The sequence below is a fragment of the Podarcis cretensis genome (assembly GCF_951804945.1).
Source record: "Podarcis cretensis genome assembly, chromosome: 9".
In the NCBI taxonomy this organism is placed as follows: Eukaryota; Metazoa; Chordata; class Lepidosauria; order Squamata; family Lacertidae; genus Podarcis; species Podarcis cretensis.
The window spans coordinates 7,908,389-7,931,812 of NC_137178.1; the positions used below are offsets into that span (position 1 = coordinate 7,908,389).

Below are 23,424 nucleotides of genomic sequence, written 5' to 3' on the forward strand. Positions count from 1 at the left end.
ATATCCACCAGTAGATTTCACTTAAATCTTTGCCAGCCAAGCAGTACAGCAGGGAGGCTGTCTGTACCAGGCACAGGGCCAAATAGATGTTCCAGTGCACTGTAGCTGACACAAATGGATTAGAAAGCACATTGGGTAATTATTAGATTGTCTCTCCAAAATAGTTAATGCAGTATTAAAAAGAGGATGCAGGGTGGCTTTCTAGTGAACAGTCCTTATATGGCTAAACTCAACATAAGATAATCAGAAATGCAGTTGTTTTCTTTTAGACTTAAAGGTTTTCATCCTTGGAGGGTAAACCTTGGAGGTTTACATCCTTGGAGGTTTCAGGATCTCCACCTAAAGATTTGTGCATGCATTGTGTTTCCTATAACACACCTGCATAAAACTCCTTTTTTGTCATATTCTCACTGAAGCTGAAACTGTGCAAACCTCCAGGCTCCTGTAGAGGAGTTCACTGCCCTTTTGCTCCACCTAGTTAGCTAGGAGAGAGCTTAACCACAAACCCATGTTCAGGTGTCATGCTGAGACAAATCTTGGAATAGCTCAGGGTTTCTTCACACTTCCTCTGCCCCCCCCCCAGGGAAAACCGCTCTTCAGTGCTCAATTGGAGTAAACAGCAATTGAGGTTTTGCCTGGATTGCCATTTGTTCTGATCCATCACTAAAGAGTGGGTTTTTCCCATGGAAAGGAGCAGGGCGAGGGGGAAAGTGCTGTGAGTTGGACCCATCCTTTCTAGGCATGGCCAGTGTAGCAGGCTTTTTTCCCCAGGGAGTACTCAAGGGTATGCAGTCCTGGCACCGCTTTTGTTGTTGTTAAAAAGTCTGGCATTTACTGTAACAGCTTCATGGTGAATACTGGCACCTGTTTTTCTAGGAAAAAGGCACTGGACACAACACAAGTGGAAGTGTGGACAAACCCTCAGTCAAAAAAGACTTGGGAGGAGCAAAAAGGCTGCCAGCTCCTTTCCAGGAGTCCCCATCTTTGTGTGGTCCCGGTAAGCCATAATGTGGCTTGCCATCATTTGTCAATGAGGTTACTGTGGCATGGGAAACCCTCTCAATGATATCTTCTCTGGGGTTGTGTGGCCACTGCAGATAGCACCAATCTCACTGTCTTATTTTCTGCCATGTTGGAGGAACACTGTAAACGTCAAGGGCTTGGGGGTGGGCTAGGGTTGACTACAAACCTACATGGGGGAATGGACAGGTCCAGCTCCCACTCCCAAGGCTTTGGGTGGGTACTTTATGACTATGGAAACTATCCATGGCTCTCAGTCATGTAGGCTTTTCTCTCCTGCTTTCTGAAAGTGGCAGCCAAGTGTTCCAAATGGCCATCTGCAAGAATGAGAAGGCTGATAGAGCCTGAGCCTATAGAGGAAACAAGTAATCAAACATAGGGAGCTTTTTTTCCCCCTATGAATGATCTTCACATAGCAGGGTGGAGATTTTCTCCCTTTCCTTTTTGCTTTGAAGCATCTAGCAATGCTCAGAAAAAAGAAAAGCGAAGCTCTCCAGGATTATATGGTTGCTGGGCTACCGAATGGGTTGCTAGTTCCATGGGGAGTTCAGGACTGAGATGACTGGTTTGTGGCAGGAGAGACTTGCTCACTCTCTTCGATTAACAGCAATTGAAAGTATATTTGTTTCTCAAGAGCACAACTATAGTTCCGTTTTTGTTTTTATGTTCGCTATTGTTGCATGGAGTTACTGACCATTTGTTATTGACCTCCTTTCTCGGTTGAGTTGGCAGATCCTCAGTTGTATTGCGTTGCTTCTCATGCTACATTTATTTCAACTGAAATTAAAACATAAATGGGATCTCCCCAAAAATGCAGTTAAGACCCACCCTTTCTGTAGTCTCTATACTTTCTGATGCTATTAAGATAATGGAGGCCTGTGGTCCATCTTGACCGGAACTCCCTCAGGTAGAACTGTTGCTTCAGTAGCCCGTGGAAGCTTTATGAAGGATGCCCAGCCACAACCTTCATATATTCCTCACCCCCCCCCTCAAAGAAGTGTCTGTTCTTTTAAAGGGCAATTGCCCTACTTCGTAACCACAGTCTCCTAAGATCTGGAGGCACGGAGGGCTCTTGCAGTTGGCAGCTTTTAAACTGATTGTTTTCCCCCAAAGGCAGGGAGGGGAAATAAGATGGCAGCCCCCGCGGTCAGTGTCCTCCTCCCTTGAAAGCATCAGCCACTGTTTGCCACCTGCAAATGGGGGGGGGGTGGAGGTTGAACTGGGACAGCTGCTTTGGTTTGGCCCTAAAAGGTTCCAGGGTCTCGCTTACAAACCTGTATAGGAGGAAGCAGTTCCTAAGTACTGCTATTACTCTTAAAATAATTACTTTGCCCTCCCCCCACTGCAAATTTGCCAGTCTCAGCAGAGCAAGGAAGTTCTTGCCTCCCTTTGGTCCCTGCCTGTTTGGGCTTGCTCTCCTTCAGAGCCTTGTTCCCAAAGACAGTCACTTTGCATTAATAAACTGCAAAGGAGGATGTTGTGAAGCCTAACTCTGTACCAATCACTTTTCCCTCTTACAGGTTTCTAGGGATGTCCAAAATAATCAGCTGTCTGCAAAGAGCACTTGTTGGTGGCAAAGCTGTATAAGCCTATATTTTATGGTGATTAAAATTTGATATAGTGCAGGCAAATCAATAGACTCGCAGGGCAGGATAGTCATTTGCAACAGATGGAACTAAAGAACAGCGCTTCTATTTCTGCTTTATAGTCTCTTTGTCTATTAGGCTCACAGGAGCTGTTCATTAATATCCCCTTGACCATACGGATGCCATTTGGGAAAAGATTTCTTTTGGTTTTGCAAAGTCAGGAAACGGCGTCTTCCCTTCGGTCTCTCCCTTGTGGAATTGTGGCATCTTGTTCTAGATGAGACTTTGTTCTATTTTCCCTGCTATGCCCTCACTGGATTCCCCAGCTTGCATTGAACCCCCTTTCTCTGCATGTACTTACTGTAAGGTCCAACTATGTCACCCATTTTGCTGGGTGTGTTGTACTTCCCTTTTCTTTTTGATTGCGTTCCATAAACCAGGGGTGGGGAACCTCAAGCCCAGGGCCCAAATATGCCCAGCTAAGACTCTTTCTCTGGCCCTTGGGACTCTCTCCCATGGCCCCACTCCTCACTGCTCCATTCCCTCCTAAACTGATTTTGTCCAGCCGGAACTTGTCTTTGAGCTTATATACTTTATCTTGTTTGCTTGGATGGAGAAGCCTGTGGGTGTGTAGAAACCTCAGATGTTTTTGTGGACGAAATGTAAAGAGACACATCCACTGCTTCCCTGCCCACCACTGCCATATGGCCCCCTGAAGGCTACACATGGAGAAATGTTGCCCTTGGGCTGAAAATGTTTCTCCACCCTTGCTGTTGTGTGAGAAGAGAAGGAATGAACAGGACTTGAGTGTCTCCTGTGGTATGAAAGAGAGTGAACCTCCTTTTGCAAACTGAGTGTCTGAGCAGGGCATCCAAGCAGCCATGTGTGTTGGGCTGGAACCACCCTCCCAACACTGCAGCTCACCTGGAGTGCACAGGGCAGTGGTGAGGTCAGGCAGGGGTGCTGAGGTGAGTGCCAGGTTGGGCGTGTCGCTCCCCCTGGTGATCCTGCACATCACAGACCTCATAGCACCAGCCAAGTGTCTGGAGGACACTCTCCACTACTGGAAGGGGCCAGGCCTTAAAACTTACATGTCATATAAAATCAGGTTGTGAATAGTTCCCTAGTGTTAGGCTTTTCAAAGCAATCTACATTGTTTTGTCATGATCCTTACAGCTGGTAGAATTGTACTTTTGAGTGGGGATTGCAGAGACTAAGTGATGGCTTGCCTATGGCCACCTAGAAGGTGCATGGCAAAGGTAGGATTCAGGTAGGTGATTCCTGGCTCAATGGTTATGCCACTGTGCCACATGCTGCAGGTGGCACTAGGCTCCTTATGAGCATGAAAAGCATCCCAGCACACCAAACCAGCAAAACCAAACTGCTATTTATTGTGCATCTGCTTCAAGAAGTAGTACAATTCACCCACATTTTAGTGGAACTTTATTTCTGAACTGGCATCATTGTGAGAATGGAATGCATCCATGGAATTTGTCTCCAGTGTGGCAGGAGGTGCTTGATATGTCGGCTGCTTATCTATTTAAGCCTTTCTTATCCCCACTTCTCAATAAACACACACTGACTGCCAGACAGGTGGAATGACAGGAATGGGCACATATGTTGATCCTCCCATTCCCTAACCACCACCCCCAAATGAGCAAGGTAATAGTTTGATGTTCTTCTAAAATGGTTTGTGCTGTTTAGCCCCCACGTGCCTGAGGAGCAAGCATGGCTTGTGCCAGCCTTAGGTTTTGGCGTAAGACCCCAGGAGCTGGGGATTCTGGCAAGGAGACTATGCAATTGCAGATCCTGGCTGCAAAGCTCCCCCTGTGGCAAGCTGGCTTTGCAGAAATGGGTCGAATGGGCTGCAGATGGAACGAGGGGACAGCCCAGACAGCTGGTGTTTGGCCAGTTTCAATGCATCCCTTAGCAACCTTTACTGGCAGAGTTTGTATTCAGCAAGGGGAGTCCAGGGAGGTGACATGATCAGGACTAATTTGGGTGATAATAGCCCTATGAATTTTTTAAGCAGTGCCTTGGAAGCCATAGATTACCCACTGCCATTGTAACATTTCCCCGGGGGTTGGAGGAAGGTGTGTGTGGCTTGATCAGGTGTAGTTATGGGCTTCAAAACTTGAATTCACCCTGCATGAAGCTGCCTTTTAGTAGCTGTCTAGGAAGTTTATACCAGTGGAGGCTGCAATAGACAACAAAAGCCAGCCTTATTAAGAGGATGCATATCTGAAACCCCATTCATAAGGAGGAACTGTATGTAAAGGAGGGCAAGCCTATGAGGGTGTTTTGGGAGGTGTGACCTTTCTCTCCCTCCCATGATGAGCAATGTCTGCCAAAATACCCCTCCCCCAATGCACCCATTGTGCCCAAGATCAGTTGCTTAATATTTGTTCAGTACCCTGCACACCTAGTGGTACCACGTGATTTATTCCTTGAAAGCATTTTCACCCCACTTTTCAGCTTACAAAAAACCAGTAGTAAAACAATCCCTGTCCTCAAGCTTACAGTCTAAAAAGACATGTGCAGCAAGGAAAAGGGATGGGTTTGGAGGAGGGGGAGAACCAAGCAAAAAAACCAGATCCCTAAAATTAAAGGTTTAAGGCTCATGCAGGAGGGAGGTTCTGTATAAATGTTTCACTGTGAGACAACCCCCTGCACATATAGAAAACTAGCACTTCAGTTTAGGAAGAGATCTCCCCCATGACATTGTAGTTTATATTAATCGGATGCAGGAAGCTTGGCAAGTTTAAAAACATCCCTCTGAAAGAGGATGCAGAGAAAGACTTTCATTCTCTTGTCTTCCTTTGTGGCTCATACATTCTTACATGCCAGTCCTAACTATTTTTATTTGAGATAAATGGGAATTATTTTTCTCTCTGTGTGTGCATCTGTGTGTTTTGGATTGTGGTCTGAGTTGTTTATCTGATGCAGTTGAACCTTATCCATCCTCTGCATCCTCCATCCTTGAAAATCCTTTGGCCCTACAGATGTTGTTGGATTTCAATGGGAGCATTTTGGAGAGCCGTGATCCCCCCATCCTTTGCTCTTAAGGACAGTGTTTTGGAAAGTTCCACAGTGATTTTATCTTCTCAGTATAGGTTAGGCTGATGGACTCATTTATTTGAAGCCATCCAATGAGATTTATAATTGAGCATTTGAACCCTGGTCTTCTTTCCAAAACACACACACACACGCACACACACACACACACTCCACAGCATCACTTCTAGTGCTGGCCTTTAGCCATGTAGTTATTTATTCAAAACCCTTCAGCTCTTTCCTTGCCTTTTCCCTGTTAGTCACTGAATTTTGTGTCCCGTTATATACTCACAATATTGTGTTAGCACAAACACCTCCCCTCCTCATTTGATAAGTCTCATGCTGCGAATAGCTGAAAGGGGGTGTGATATGTCTGAAGACAAGGAGAGTTGCTTCCTGCCCATTGGCCTCCTTTGGAAGAAAGCCAGATGTCCTTGTTTGTCTAACTAAAATGCCTGGCAAGTTCCAAAGGACATGGCAGAGATGGATGTTGGGATGTGTGGGCAGGAGTGCGGGGAGAGGGGTGGGCAGAAAGACATTGAATCCAGTTCCCTCCTAAATCCATTCCCTCCTAAACTGATTTTGTCCAGCCGGAACTTGTCTTTGAGCTTATATACTTTATCTTGTTTGCTTGGATGGAGAAGCCTGTGGGTGTGTAGAAACCTCAGATGTTTTTGTGGACGAAATGTAAAGAGACACATCCACTGCTTCCCTGCCCACCACTGCCATATGGCCCCCTGAAGGCTACACATGGAGAAATGTTGCCCTTGGGCTGAAAATGTTTCTCCACCCTTGCTGTTGTGTGAGAAGAGAAGGAATGAACAGGACTTGAGTGTCTCCTGTGGTATGAAAGAGAGTGAACCTCCTTTTGCAAACTGAGTGTCTGAGCAGGGCATCCAAGCAGCCATGTGTGTTGGGCTGGAACCACCCTCCCAACACTGCAGCTCACCTGGAGTGCACAGGGCAGTGGTGAGGTCAGGCAGGGGTGCTGAGGTGAGTGCCAGGTTGGGCGTGTCGCTCCCCCTGGTGATCCTGCACATCACAGACCTCATAGCACCAGCCAAGTGTCTGGAGGACACTCTCCACTACTGGAAGGGGCCAGGCCTTAAAACTTACATGTCATATAAAATCAGGTTGTGAATAGTTCCCTAGTGTTAGGCTTTTCAAAGCAATCTACATTGTTTTGTCATGATCCTTACAGCTGGTAGAATTGTACTTTTGAGTGGGGATTGCAGAGACTAAGTGATGGCTTGCCTATGGCCACCTAGAAGGTGCATGGCAAAGGTAGGATTCAGGTAGGTGATTCCTGGCTCAATGGTTATGCCACTGTGCCACATGCTGCAGGTGGCACTAGGCTCCTTATGAGCATGAAAAGCATCCCAGCACACCAAACCAGCAAAACCAAACTGCTATTTATTGTGCATCTGCTTCAAGAAGTAGTACAATTCACCCACATTTTAGTGGAACTTTATTTCTGAACTGGCATCATTGTGAGAATGGAATGCATCCATGGAATTTGTCTCCAGTGTGGCAGGAGGTGCTTGATATGTCGGCTGCTTATCTATTTAAGCCTTTCTTATCCCCACTTCTCAATAAACACACACTGACTGCCAGACAGGTGGAATGACAGGAATGGGCACATATGTTGATCCTCCCATTCCCTAACCACCACCCCCAAATGAGCAAGGTAATAGTTTGATGTTCTTCTAAAATGGTTTGTGCTGTTTAGCCCCCACGTGCCTGAGGAGCAAGCATGGCTTGTGCCAGCCTTAGGTTTTGGCGTAAGACCCCAGGAGCTGGGGATTCTGGCAAGGAGACTATGCAATTGCAGATCCTGGCTGCAAAGCTCCCCCTGTGGCAAGCTGGCTTTGCAGAAATGGGTCGAATGGGCTGCAGATGGAACGAGGGGACAGCCCAGACAGCTGGTGTTTGGCCAGTTTCAATGCATCCCTTAGCAACCTTTACTGGCAGAGTTTGTATTCAGCAAGGGGAGTCCAGGGAGGTGACATGATCAGGACTAATTTGGGTGATAATAGCCCTATGAATTTTTTAAGCAGTGCCTTGGAAGCCATAGATTACCCACTGCCATTGTAACATTTCCCCGGGGGTTGGAGGAAGGTGTGTGTGGCTTGATCAGGTGTAGTTATGGGCTTCAAAACTTGAATTCACCCTGCATGAAGCTGCCTTTTAGTAGCTGTCTAGGAAGTTTATACCAGTGGAGGCTGCAATAGACAACAAAAGCCAGCCTTATTAAGAGGATGCATATCTGAAACCCCATTCATAAGGAGGAACTGTATGTAAAGGAGGGCAAGCCTATGAGGGTGTTTTGGGAGGTGTGACCTTTCTCTCCCTCCCATGATGAGCAATGTCTGCCAAAATACCCCTCCCCCAATGCACCCATTGTGCCCAAGATCAGTTGCTTAATATTTGTTCAGTACCCTGCACACCTAGTGGTACCACGTGATTTATTCCTTGAAAGCATTTTCACCCCACTTTTCAGCTTACAAAAAACCAGTAGTAAAACAATCCCTGTCCTCAAGCTTACAGTCTAAAAAGACATGTGCAGCAAGGAAAAGGGATGGGTTTGGAGGAGGGGGAGAACCAAGCAAAAAAACCAGATCCCTAAAATTAAAGGTTTAAGGCTCATGCAGGAGGGAGGTTCTGTATAAATGTTTCACTGTGAGACAACCCCCTGCACATATAGAAAACTAGCACTTCAGTTTAGGAAGAGATCTCCCCCATGACATTGTAGTTTATATTAATCGGATGCAGGAAGCTTGGCAAGTTTAAAAACATCCCTCTGAAAGAGGATGCAGAGAAAGACTTTCATTCTCTTGTCTTCCTTTGTGGCTCATACATTCTTACATGCCAGTCCTAACTATTTTTATTTGAGATAAATGGGAATTATTTTTCTCTCTGTGTGTGCATCTGTGTGTTTTGGATTGTGGTCTGAGTTGTTTATCTGATGCAGTTGAACCTTATCCATCCTCTGCATCCTCCATCCTTGAAAATCCTTTGGCCCTACAGATGTTGTTGGATTTCAATGGGAGCATTTTGGAGAGCCGTGATCCCCCCATCCTTTGCTCTTAAGGACAGTGTTTTGGAAAGTTCCACAGTGATTTTATCTTCTCAGTATAGGTTAGGCTGATGGACTCATTTATTTGAAGCCATCCAATGAGATTTATAATTGAGCATTTGAACCCTGGTCTTCTTTCCAAAACACACACACACACGCACACACACACACACACTCCACAGCATCACTTCTAGTGCTGGCCTTTAGCCATGTAGTTATTTATTCAAAACCCTTCAGCTCTTTCCTTGCCTTTTCCCTGTTAGTCACTGAATTTTGTGTCCCGTTATATACTCACAATATTGTGTTAGCACAAACACCTCCCCTCCTCATTTGATAAGTCTCATGCTGCGAATAGCTGAAAGGGGGTGTGATATGTCTGAAGACAAGGAGAGTTGCTTCCTGCCCATTGGCCTCCTTTGGAAGAAAGCCAGATGTCCTTGTTTGTCTAACTAAAATGCCTGGCAAGTTCCAAAGGACATGGCAGAGATGGATGTTGGGATGTGTGGGCAGGAGTGCGGGGAGAGGGGTGGGCAGAAAGACATTGAATCCAGAGAGGGTAGTCCTGCTAGCCCATTGTTAATAAGAAGACATCAGAAGAGCCCTACTGGATCAGGTGAAGGGCCCCTCTGGTCCAACATCCTCTTTTCACAGCAGTCAGCCAGTTGCCTATGAAAAGCCCAAAAGCCTATTGTCATAACTCATGTTCAGTCTTATTGTGTTGGGTCCCCTGTACACCTCATAGAGGGGGCTGTGGTTAAGTGGTATGCAAATAGTTGAAATAAATAAAACAAGCATTTGAGTGCAACATTTGTGCTCCTCAGCAACTGGGATTCAGAGATATATCGCCTCCTATTGTGGAAGTAGAACAAAGACATTGTGGCTCATAGCCATTGATAACCTTATTCTCCATAAATCTGGTTACAGATAGGTAGCCGTGTTGGTCTGCCATAGTCAAAACAAAATAAAAAAAATTCCTTCCAGTAGCACCTTAAAGACCAACTAAGTTAGTTCTTGGTATGAGCTTTCGTGTGCATGCACACTTCTTCAGATATCTGAAGATATCTGTGTATCTGAAGAAGTGTGCATGCACACGAAAGCTCATACCAAGAACTAACTTAGTTGGTCTTTAAGGTGCTACTGGAAGGAATTTTTTTTATTTTGTTTTGTCCATAAATCTGCATAGTCTTTCAAAGCAATCTGGATTGGTGGCCATCACTGCATCCTGTGGCAGTGAATAATAATAATAATAATAATAATAATAATAATAATAATAATAATAATAATAGCTACTGTTATTTGTTGAAGTACAACTGTGTTTTAAAAAATAAAAATAAATCATAGCTTGTTTCCTGTAGCAAAACCAAACAAGAGCCCTGTGGCACTTGATGTTAAGCATGAACTAGGCCTCCTTTGGATCAGGTGTGAGCTCCCTTCTGCACCAGAGATGCAGGCCAGTCATAAAAGAAACCATTACCTTTCTGGCCTAGGAAGTCAGGTGGCACCAAAGGGCCAGCATGGTGCCAGCAGCTGCTATAATGCTCTTTGTGATACTGCCTCCTCTCAGCCTGGTAATATATTTCAGAGAAAGTCCTCAACCTGAGCACTTGATAGCCATAAGAATTTTGTTAACCATGAAGCAACACAAGGCTCTTGGCTGTTCGTGTGTGTGTGTGTGTGTGTGTGTGTGTAAGTGTAAGCAAGAGAGAAAAAGAGAGGGGGGAGAGAGAGAGAATCTAACTGTGGTAGTTTGGTTTCTGTTCCTGGAACAGGTACCATTATCTGAAATTTGCTATGAGAGCTTAATTAGACATAACATGGACACATTTGAAGCACGGATTCACAAAGCATTTTTGCTTATTTTTATTGGAGGGAGGGTTTTTTGTTTTTAAGCTCTATCTGTCTATTTACAGATCTCAGTGTTCTGTTTGTCTACCTCTGAATGACCAAGGTTGCAACCATGTGCTCATTTGCTTGGGAATAAGCCCTGTAAAACACAATAGGGCTTCCATCTGAATCAACATGCATAGGTTTGGGCTATAAGAAATGGAAATCCAGCCATTGCCTTCCTGCCATTTTCAGCAAATAGTTATTTGTTTCTTAATAAAACTGCTTGCCTCTTGATTTGGAACATCCACTGCTTCTGATACTGTGTTCTGTGATCTTCTCTCAGTAAACTCACTTACTAATACCTGCCTAGGATTATCTCTAACCTTCTTTCTAAATGGCTAATCCCTTTTTGTACCAAAGTTTGGAATGGAGAAAAGAGGAACAAACATATTCCATTGGATTGAACAAATGGAGAGGGCTGGATTAAAGACTCCTGCCAGTGGAGACTTAGGGCTCTTTCACTTTCAGGTACATTAGCTTTGCAAACAGATGCACAGGCTCCTGTGCTGTCCAAGCTCATTTTGCTGCATGTCCCTCTCCCCCCTCATTTTGCAGGACATTAACATGGTGTCGCTGCACTGTATTTTCATGCTGTGAGTTGGAAATGTGGGGCTATTCCTTCCATCAGTCCCAGTTCTGAATAGTCTGTGTTGGATTGGACACCCTGGAGAAATGCACATGTGTCACAAAAATAACACACACAACCCCATATCCCACTGTGCAATGGGCAGTCCTCTGGCTGCAGGGCTGTCTGGTCCAAGCCCAATGGAAAAATGGGAAGGGGGAACCAAGGGAATTTTAGCCCATCAATGGTGAGCACCTGGAGAGAATATTGAGCCTGGTCACAGTCTTTCTCATTCTTCTATTTAAATTGCAACTATTTCTAAATTTCCATCTGTAACATGTTAGTTAGTCATTGACTTTTTATGGCAAATCAACAACCTCTTTTGTCCTCTCTTCTTGGAGGCATTCCTAACTGGCTACCCCAACACTCATGGGCCACGTTCACACCATTCATTTAAACCACTATGGTCTCTAAAATTCTCCTCTCCTTCCTCTTGCAGTCTGTTGGACTTCAGATGTGAGGTGCAAGCACAAACTTACTTGCTTTTACTTTTTACTTGCTATAATTTTGTGGCTTTGTGATTTAAAGAGGCTCGTGAGAACAAGTTTTGAGCCTCCACACTTCAGAATGAAGGATGATCCATGTTTTATTAGACTTTTCCAAATACACAATTAGTGCTCCTCCGATAGCTACATTGTATCCTGTCCAGGATACACTTAAATGTCTTGCTTGGTCATTTTTAAAGTTATCAATGGCAGCAGCAGCTGACATGTGGGGAAAGTTAAGGTTCCTATTGCTGCAAAAGACTGAGAAATGTGCTCTTGGGTTTATGCAGGGAGGCGGCAAAGACCTCTTGGCTTGAAAGATTGCCTTTTTCCAATCCACCTGGCTGCTCTCATCCATTATAGTGGTGCAAAATATATTTGCCTAGACTTTCTGATGGACAATTAAGTTAGTAAAAAGCAAAAAGGGAAAGTTAGCAAGAAACTCAGTGGTGCTGGAACTTGCAGTGTGAAGACCAACTGGACTGCGATGTTCAGTGAATATTGGGGTTATGGGAGAATCCAGAGCATAGGGAGAAACAAACAGAAGTCAACATAGCATGAAATGTCTGCTCAGGAGGTGGCTTCTACAGGTTCATTAAGGGTAGTATAGCAGATGCCAGATAAAGCCATCTTACTGGGAATATCTTTTTTAGTTCTTGTGGAGGAGCCCATGGAGCAAAGCAGAGTAGTTTTCACAGGACCATGGACAGCTCATAGTGAACAACCTGCTCTGGAAATGATGGAAGCAAATGAGGCCTTTGGAGCAGCTGCCTCCTCTCCCTCTCCTATGTTGCATCCTTCTCTGGCAAAGTAGAGTCTCATAGAAAGTCCAACCATCTAGCTTGAATATGAGAACATCTCCTGCACTACGATCCTCTTTGCACTGGCAAGGTAGTGTAGGAGGCACTTTGTGTCTCAGGAAAAGGTATCCACGAAGGTCCTGGTCCTGGTGGTCCAGGTCATAGGAGCTGGTTCAGCGGGCATCCGCCTTGCCAGCCTTAGGTTCAATGGGCCACTGATCACCAGCATCAGGCTCAGAGCCAGGAATTTAGCTGGCTTTTCAGCCAGTGTTGCTATAGTCTGTGGCTTGATCACTGCTGGAGTCTGGAGTCAGGACAGGAAAGCTCTCCTGCCGAAGCCCAAATGAAATGGAATGGAGTTGTTCAACTCCCGTTCATTTCAACCAAGCTTGAGTGGGAGAACTGCCTGATGTTTTTTACATCCCTGTAATTATATTGTGTGTGTTTGGAGGGTCCCCATTTTGATTTTCAATTAGGCTTGGTCCACCTTTGGAAACCCTGGTGAATAGGCAGATGACAAGCATCCCATTTCTTGGCACTGTAATGTACATGTCAAGTCCTGGATCTCAGAAAGCTCCTTTGTGACCATATCAGGCATTGTAGTATGGAGGAGGAGGAGAAGGAAGTCTCAGTTTCTCTGTGTGAATAATTACCATTTTCTTATGCTCAAACACCTTAAAGAAATGGTTGAATGGATTTTCTTCAAAGCCCCAGCAAGATTTCACCCATGGGCTCAGAAGCAAGCATGAGAAATTTTCAGCCTCAGGGCAACGGCTCGAGAAAGTTTATACGAGATGGAGAATAAGGGCTTAAGTATGAGTGTGCCATTTCAACCTTAAGAGCCGTGTCATGGTGGATCGGCTGCAGCGTGCTTAAGAAAAAATATGTGTTTTTCTGATCCAGTGTTGACTTTAAAGACTTCTGAAGTTCAGAGGACTGCAGTGGTGGAAGAAATCCTGAAAGCAAGTGTGCCTTCACAGTAGTTTATTGTAGAATTATTATTATTTTTAAAAGAGATAATACAAGGAGAGATCATAGGAATCAAGTGATGCTTCTCAAAAGAAGCAAGCACTCTGCATCTCAGGTAAATTGTGTAGAGTTAGAAACATAGGGGTGCTGCCTCATTCTGAATTGGACCCTTGTTCCATCTAGCTCAGTATTAGCTACACCGACTGGCAGGGACTCTCCAGGGTTTGCGGAGATGTTGGGAACTGAACTCTGATGCTCTACTGCTGAGCTATGGCCTTCTCAGTGTATCATATCAGCCCTCCCCCTTTATATATGCACCTGGTAGTGCAGAGCCCAAATGCTCTGTCATTTTTGTCTCGAAATTGTTGTGGGGGTGGTATCCCCTGGAAAATCTACTTTCCAGTGACTAGTTTTCCCCTCTCTCTGTTTCAGAGAATGTGTGTGTGTGTGTGTGTGTGTGTGTGTGTGTGTGTTTCCCTGCTCTGTGGGGTTTTGTGCTACTAACCTATCAGGCTTACCTATTTGATGATGTCACAAAGAACAAGTGAAAGCCCATTAGAGTATCAACAGTGCTGCCTGTGCTGGTCACATGGGTGATCTCAGAGAAGACTGAGAGGTTATATGATAGCAATCTTCAAATATCTATAAAGGGCTATCATGAAAGACAGCACAAGCTTGTTTTCTCCTATTCCAGAGGGCAGGGCCCAAATCAATGAATTCAAATTGCAATTCATTAGATTCTGACTAAACGTTAGGAAGAACTTTCTGGCACTAAGAGCTGTTTGACAGTGGAATGGACTCCATCAGAAGGTGGTGGACTGGAGGTTTTATAAGCAGAGGTTGGGTGGCCAGCTGTCAAGGATGCTTTAGCTGTGATTCCTCCATTGGCGGGAAATTGGAAGGAACTATTGGCCCTTTCAGTGCCACAATTATATTATTCTATGAATAAGGGAAGAGATGCAGGTGGCGCTGTGGGTTAAACCACAGAGCCTAGGGCTTGCCGATCAGAAGGTCGGCGGTTCGAATCCCTGCGACGGGATGAGCTCCCGTTGCTCGGTCCCAGCTCCTGCCAACCTTGCAGTTCAGAAGCACATCAAAGTGCAAGTAGATAAATAGGTACCACACTGGTGGGAAGGTAAACAGCGTTTCCGTGCACTGCTCTGGTTCGCCAGAAGCAGCTTAGTCATGCTGGCCACATGACCCGGAAGCTGTACGCTGGCTCCCTCAGCCAGTAAAGCAAGATGAGCGCAACAACCCCAGAGTCATCCACAACTGGACATAATGGTCAGGGGTCCCTTTACCTTTACCTAAGGGAAGTGACAGTAACATGCAATAGAAAGTGTGAGAGCCTTCCTGCAAGGTCCATTCTGTCCCCCCCCCCCAAAAAAAAAAAAAACAGGACAAAAAGGGTGGGTTGCCTTCCATATTCTCTGTCAACCCTGCTCAATTTCCCAAGTCTGTTGACCCTTACAAACCTCTCACTTATTGCCCTGTGCTCTGGGACAGGCCTAGCTCTGTCCCTTTTCACATCCAGTGCCTGAATCACCAACCCAATGTCTGCTAATGGTTGCCTTACTCATTTCATGTACTTCTCTGGTGGATCCCAGGTTTTATGCATTTGGATCTGAGGCAAATATGCATCCACACTGTGTGTGCTGTCCATTGCAAGTGTCTACGCAGGCATACCCTGCTGGAACAGCCCACCCCACAACATTGCTCTTTCCACCCCAAGTTTTAGCTGCTTCTCTTTCAGCTTAGGAACACAGGAAGCTGCAGGATACTGGAGAGCACCATGTTGGCTGCCTCTAACCTGCACTGACTGGCAGCAGCTCTTCATTCTTTGAAGAAAGAAATGCTTCCCTGCCTTAACTGAAGATGTCGGGGGATTCAGGCAGATCCCTTTTGCATGCAGAGCATGTGCTCTTCCGGCGTCTCCACAATACAGAATTTAATCTCTTGTTTCCTTCCTTAAATTTTTAATATCAATTGCTGCTTTGATTTAATACCCGGCTTCCTCCTTTTAACTACGAGTACTTTTTGTTCATAAATGGGAGGAAATACCAAGCACTGCTGCATTACTGTTTATGTGGTTTCTCCTTTTATGATTCAAAGCAGGCATTGCTGTTATTTCTGTTAAAAACAAGGCAGACCTGCCATGCATGCAGACACATTTCATCACGTTGCACTTTCATCTAAAAGAGCCAGGTGCCCATTTCTCTCTGTAGCCAAGACAATAAGCTAGGCAGCCTCCCAGTTCAGAGTGTAGGCATTTTAAGCCCTGGGAGGGTGTATTTTGAGAAGAGGAGTTGCAGGACAAAAGAGGGAGCTTAGCCATTTCTGCTCTTTCCACATTCAGAATCTTCCAAGGTGTCCCCAACCACCCTCTGCACAGTTAGGGTTCCAGATTTATGTTTGTTGTTGTATAGTCATTTAGTCGTGTCCAACTCTTCATGACCCCATGGACCAGAGCACGCCAGGCACTTCTGTCTTCCACTGTCTCCTGCAGTTTGGTCAGACTTATGTTTGTAGCTTCAAGAACATCGTCTAGTCATCTCGTCCTCTGTTGTCCCCTTCTCCTTGTGCCCTCAATCTTTCCCAGCATCAGGGTCTTTTCCAGGGAGTCTTCTCTTCTCATGAGGTGGCCAAAGTATTGGAGCCTCAGCTTCACGATCGGTCCTTCCAGTGAGCACATAGGGCTAATTTCCTTAAGAATGGATGCGCTTGATCTTTTTGCAGTCCATGGGACTCTCAAGAGTCTCCTCCAGCACCATAATTCAAAAGCATCAATTCTTCGGCGATCAGCCTTCTTTATGGTCCAGCTCTCACTTCCATACATCACTACTGGGAAAACCATGGCTTTAACTGTACGAACCTTTGTTGACAAGGTGATGTCTCTACTTCTCAAGATGCTGTCTAGGCCTGTCATTGCCCTTCTCCCAAGAAGCAGGCGTCTTTTAATTTCGTGACTGCTGTCACCATCTGCAGTGATCATGGAGCCCAAGAAAGTAAAATCTCTCACTGCCTCCATTTCTTCCCCTTCTATTTGCCAAGAGTTGATGGGCCCAGTGGCCATGATCTTCGTTTTTTTTGATGTTGAGCTTCAGACCATATTTTGTGCTCTCCTCTTCCACCCTCATTAAAAGGTTCTTTAATTCCTCCTCACTTTCTGCCATCAAGGTTGTGTCATCTGCATATCTGAGGTTGTTGATATTTCTTCCGGCAATCTTAATTCCGGCTTGGGATTCATCCAGCCCAGCCTTTCACATGATGAATTCTGCATATAAGTTAAATAAGCAGGGAGACAATATATAGTCTTGCCATACTCCTTTCTCAATTTTGAACCAATCAGTTGTTCCATATCCAGTTCTAACTGTAGCTTCTTGTCCCACATAGAGATTTCTCAGGAGACAGATGAGGTGATCAGGCACTCCCATTTCTTTAAGAACTTGCCATAGTTTGCTGTGGTCGACACAGTCAAAGGCTTTTGCATAGTCAATGAAGCAGAAGTAGATGTCTTTCTGGAACTCTCTAGCTTTCTCTATAATCCAGCGCATGTTTGCAATTTGGTCTCTGGTTCCTCTGCCTCTTCTAAAGCCAGCTTGCACTTTTGGGAGTTCTCGGTCCATATACTGCTTGAGCCTTCCTTGTAGAATTTTAAGCATAACCTTGCTAGCGTGTGAAATGAGTGCAATTGTGCGGTAGTTGGAGCATTCTTTGGCAGTGCCCTTCTTTGGGATTGGGATGTAGACTGATCTTCTCCAATCTTCTGGCCACTGCTGAGTTTTCCAAACTTGCTGGCATATTGAGTGTAGCACCTTCACAGCATCATCTTTTAAAATTTTAAGTAGTTCAGCTGGAATACCATCACTTCCACTGGCCTTGTTATTTGCAGTGCTTTCTAAGGCCCATTTGACTTCACTCTCCAGGATGTCTGGCTCAATTCCTCTGTGTATTCTTGCCACCTCTTCTTGATGTCTTCTGCTTCTGTTAGGTCCTTACCACTTTTGTCTTTTATTATGGTAATCTTTGTACGAAATGTCCCTTTCATATCTCCAATTTTCTTGAACAGATCTCTGGTTCTTCCCATTCTGTTGTTTTCCTCTATTTCTTTGCATTGCTCGTTTAAGAAGGCACTTCACCTGGGATGTTACCAAGAAGCTCAGTTCATCTGGATCTCTGAATGTGGTCCGAAACATTGCGCTTGTTTTGGCTTCACTCTGAGGAAGAGTCTGTTGCTAGCACAAGTAATTACAGGGAGCTCAAGCCAAATATAAATTAAGCTTAATCCCAGTATCATTTATTCAGAGGAAACCCCAGTGGCTCCTGCCAAAGATTTTCCCCAGAGTCACTGCTGAACAGGGCAATTTCTCCTACAATATGCAATCTATGCAGTGGAATCCCTTAAGTATAAGGCCTAATCAGTCACCAGAACCTAAGCCATGTTGAATGCAGGTATAGTCCCTTGTTTAGCACCAATCAAGTATAGCATAGTAGTTGAAAAACATATTCATTCCAGCGAGCATTTCCCCCAAGTAATCTGATTGCATACATTTACATTTCCTGGGATAGTGATTACCTCTTTTAAAATAAACAATATATATATATATATATTTTAAAAAATTGATTTTCAACAAGTTAAAAACACAACACAGAAATTTCTCCATTTCCACCCTGCTCCCTCCCAGAAGAGATGGTCAGTTTATTGAGTCCTGCCATAGTGTTGTTTGTGAACGCAGTGGGTGCCTTTGTTAGTTAGAAAATTTTGCAAAAGGGTACCATCTTTGAATAAAGTCATCCACATCACATGTGCTGTTCAAAACATGCACACTCTCTGTCATTTTGGTAGGCAGAAACAAACACTGAACACAGGATTTCATCACCAGATCATAACCCAAGATCAGCAGATCAGAGTAAGAATGTATATACACCTACCATCTCAGCCCTTCCCATGAGACAGTCGGTTTCAGTCTTCAAGTACAGAGCTTAACATTAGGAACAGCAGTCACTCTAAATCCAAAAGGAATCATTTTAGTAAGGAAGAATTAATTCTGTTTGCCATGCTTCAAGCAAGAACTCCCCAGTTCTTGGGGGTCAGGGAATGTAACATTTGCAATGTGTTCTGGGTGCTTTCCTGCTTGCCCTTTTCCTTCCAAATGCAATTAATAAGAGGCAAGTTCACACGTGTCCTATATTGTAATTATGACATTTTGTGTTATGTGCTAGTTGCATTGATTTGCAAACTCTTGGTCTGGGGAGTTATTTAGAATTGATGGGAATTGTTTAAAGGGGGGGGACAGAAATGAATGGGAAATCAGAAGCATTGCCTTTCTTAACAATGGTGAAAAAGTATTGGTGTTTGAACTTGAACATTTCAGTATCACAGTCTTCAAGCAAGATAGAGCATTATGGTCTATTTTACATTGTTATTCCTTTGCTGAATAAATGCGTGTGAGAGAAAGGGGGTTGACACAGGGCTTGGCATTATGTTGGAGAATTACATCATCATAAATGCATATTACCAAGTTTCCGTGTGGTATCTCAGCACTAAAAGGTATTTGTGTGTTATATCTTTAATCGCCATCTTGATCACTGGTGCAGAGGTGAAGCTGGCAATGGAACCTGAATTGCAGAATTGTGTCTTGAACATGTGCACCAAATTTATTCCCAGTGTTTCAAGGAAGAAGAAGGCAAAGTATCCCTCCATGTTCATCATTAGTATAATAGATGCTGCACTGCATGCCATCTGTCACGCATTTCATAAGAGCCAAGCGGTCTCCTTTAGCATTTCTGTCATGCTAGACTCTGTGGCTCCTTCTGCTAAGTATTACTAAGCAGTGCAGCAGTGCTATATTTTATGATAGCAGCAACATGCAGAATCGGGGTGTGTGTGCTTTAATATGTCTAGAAATGCTCAAACTGTCACGGAGCTGATGATGATTGTGTGATAAATACACTTGTATCTAGCAGTGAGAGACTGACATAAAACTGGGGAAAGTGGCAGAGCAGCAGACGAGTGTCAGCTAAATGAGAGATAGGTAGACATTTTCGATAAAAAGGGCCCTCTGTTCAGATATTAGACAGTTTGTTGAATTCTGTTGGCAACAGTGAGACACTAATCTAAGCACGAAGGCAATATTCCCGTGAGTAAAGGATGAAGACGATGGGTGACAGTTAAAAGCAACCACGCTATCCCTGCCACGCTGTCAAGATGCAGGACTTGTTATGAAGTAAATCAGCAGGAACTTGGCTTGAGGTTCAAAGGCTTGTAAGTTTCAGAAGAGGCCTCAGCTGCCATCAAGCCCAACCCAGTTCTCTGCATTACAGCAGGATTCCCACCTACACTTAAATTATTCATTATGAGCATCTATCCCAAAATTCCCTGAAACTGTATGCTGTTCAGAAACACGTATATCAGTATAATGCATTTGTCAGCAGGATGGTGCAGTTTTATCAACAACCTAGGGAGATCAAGGAGGCAGGATGACTAACTTTCCATTTGGTTAAAATCAGCTGTCCACTTTGGTTAGTAGTTTCTGGAGGAGAAAACAAGAGTCTTCAATATTGGAGGCTAAAACTTGAATGTCACTTCTATAACCCAGCAGAAGAGTAGGCTGAACAGCTGTCATGTTTTGGAAGGTTTCTGGACATTCTAACCGTGAAAGGGAAGCATTAGTCTTAGCGTTAAGAGCCTGTGCTGCTACTGCAGGAAAAATGGGCAGGTGATTTCAGCTGAGAGACTGAACAGAGTAAAATGGTTATTATTCTTTCTTTTGGAGTGTAAGTGTATACAGTCTTAAAATACCACAGCTCAGGACTGTCCAGTTTATCAGTTATTAGCCAATGAAACTGATGGGCCACAGGTGTAAGAACAGGAAGTGCTTGTGCAGAAAAATTATAAAATTAATTGTCACGATATGTGCTGGATGGCTTTTACGATAAATGACACAAATTGACGGAGGACAGCTTAGTCAGTGATTGCTAGCAGTTGTACTTCTGATTACAAAATTCAGGGGCAAATGGAAGACTTTGTTCCCATCATACCCTGCTTATGAGCTTTCCAGGTCACCCAGCTGGCCCCTGTTAGCAGGTTGAGCTAGATGGAATCTTGGTGTGTTCCGCTTTGAGTTAATGCTATTCTTATGAAAGAACATCCTTATACATTATATAAGGCAAGATATAGGGTTTCTCTGGGTTGCAATGGGGAGAGAGGCAAGGAGGTTAAGAGGCAGGGGGGCTTTTGGTCAGGAAGTTGGGAAAACCAAGCAAACATAGGGAAGGGGATGTCTGAATTGATCCTGTTGGTTGCAATTAATCAGCAGTAGATCTATGCAGAAACAAAATAGAACAGGTGTCCATCTAATTATGCACTTAGAGGTCAGCAATGCATAAAGGAATAGCATTTCCCGAGACACTCCTTGAGATAACCTGAAAACCTCATTGTTGATATATGTTGAGATTTACTCAAAGCAAGAGGGCTATGCATGGGAGCTGTTTCTTTGGCTTCCTTTGTTTTGAATTTTGGATGTTGCTGAAAGACAAAAGGAATAGCAAAACATTTTAACAAAAGGGAGTCATCAACTGTTAAGAATCTCATGGGACTCCTGAAGAATGGGATGTGGGGTTGTTTTTTTATCTGTCTAGAAAGCAAATGAGTTCCTTTTAACATGCAGAAGTAAGATTAAAAATGTCTATGTTGGAAAGGAAATTATTTGCCACCTTTTTCATTCAGGCAAATCCACTCTTTTCACCCCTACTGCGTCCTGAACCTGCATTTGTGATGTTGTGTTCCAGCCTTCTGAGGCTGAATTTAAAACGTCCCCTTACCTAGAGAGTTTGGTGTTGGTTATGATTTTCAGGGTGTTTCCTGAGCTAAGGAGAAACTTATGAGAAGATCTCTGCCCCTGTTCTTATTGTTTGCACGTGGTACAGGAGTGGTCTGTTGAAAAAGGTTAGCTGATCTTAGAAATTGCAGTAGGTGACGGCAGTTCATGGTGTAGGCCAGGAGTTGCAGTACCACGGACAGCTCCATGTGAGCCTCTTGCTCTGACAAAAGTTGAAGGCAAAACAAGACTTTTTAAAGGCTCTGTCTCCAGACTTTCTCTCCCAGACTCTGCCTCCTTGTGGATAACTTAGCTTCTTAAAGAGACATCCCTCTGGCCTGAAGATGAGCACTTCGGCTTTTCATAGCCTTTTCCCTAGTGTGTTCCTATCACTGCTGGACTACTAAGGTATTGTACGTGGTATCTGAGGGAAAGATGCCTGTGAAGTACTTGAGTCTACAGCCCTTGGTGCTAGGGAGATTGTTCTGTGGACTCCCGTCTGTCAGCCAGGGAAATACGCTTTTCTCACAGTGCGTGAATGTCAGGTCACCTGGGAAAATAACATTTCCCAGAGCTCCTGGTGCCAGGAAGACTACAGGTGTAGGAGGAGGAGGAGATGAGAAGAGACAGAAAGTCTCCTGCTTCCTGGGATGTGACCTGTGGATTAGATAGATTTAAGTCTATTTTGTATCTATGATTCTAGCATGTTATTTTTGTCTGTCAGCAGCTTCATTATTGCTAGTTATTAATATTTTTGACCTAAAGTACAAATCCCTCCATGGTAGAGATTTGAAACAGCATTGTTGCATCAACTTAGCCTCCCCCACCTCCCCTGGAGAAAAAAAATTAGACCGTTTAATTATATGACATCCTCCTTGTTAGGATGGGCTTGGGATGGGGCTCATTAAAGAACAAAATTGCTTGATAACAGCAGACGTGGTGCCCGTGCTTATTACAGAGAGATGATTATCTTAGTTAATTTGAAAATGGCCTCGGTGCCAGCAGGTGAACACGAAGGGAAGGGAAGCCTGTAGCCCTCTCAAATCTCTACAAATTATTCTCGGCTTTGATAGAATAATTATGAGTTAGGCTGTGCCAAAGTGGGGCTTCAAAACTGAGCTGTCTGTGGGATAGCGTGTAAATAAATAAGTCCCTCGTATACGGAATTGAAGAACCAGAAAATTGTATTATGGATTTCAGTCTCCACTGTTCAGATTTCCCCCCAACCATCCCTGCTCTGTGGTGATGGACGGTGCCACTTCTCTCTTCCTGTCCTCTACTGTTGGAGGCAGTTGCCAGGGATCAGAAGCTTGTGGGCTTCCCATGAGCATCTTGTTGGCCACTGTAAGTACAGGATGCTGGACTAAATGAGTCCTTGGCCTCATCCAGCAGGGATCTTCTTCTGCTATTATTTTGATGTTCTCCCTTTTGCTGCAAAAGCACACAGCCTGGATGAAGGTCTGGGTCTCAAATTCAGGTTCACACCGCATCTCTGCTGTGTCACCTTGCTCCCACTCCTTCCTCCTCCATTTACCTAGCCACAGAAGTCTTTTCTTGAGGAAAGTGGTAGCAGGCTATGGAAGGCTGCCTCAGGATAGGAAATGGGCCTCTCCCCAGGGGCAGTTGACTTCTGGGGGTTTTTTTCCTGCCAGAGATCATGAGGCTTAGCTATCAGCACCACATTCCTGGCATAAAACACTTCATATGTAAATTGCTACCAATGAGAATGCCCCATGGTGCCTCTGCTGACTTGAATGAGATCTCACTGCTTGCTGGCCCCTCACCCAAGGAAAGACCTTCTAGGCTTTGGGAGGGACAGCTGGGATGGTGGTACAGTGGCAACAATTTGAAATGTTCTGGTGCATGTCAAATCAGTCACTTGAAAGAGCCCTTCAAGGCTTTTTGAGGGATCAACATACACATACTAAAAATACTGGTGATGGATTAATCAATTGATTGAAATGCAGTGATAGGATTCAAGCAACATAAGAGCATAAGAATAGCCTGCTGATCAGGCCCATCTAGTCCAGTATCCTGTTTACACACTGGCCATTGATAGTCCTCTCTTCCATGAATTTGTCTAACCTTTTAGAGCCATCTGT

At 44.4% G+C, this 23,424-nt stretch overlaps 1 protein-coding gene across 3 annotated transcripts in view; it reads left to right on the forward strand.

Annotated features, from left to right (window-relative positions):
- CTNNA2 (catenin alpha 2) overlaps positions 1-23,424 on the forward strand; it is a 562,131-nt gene that overhangs the window by 421,600 nt on the left and 117,107 nt on the right. The window lies entirely within an intron of this gene.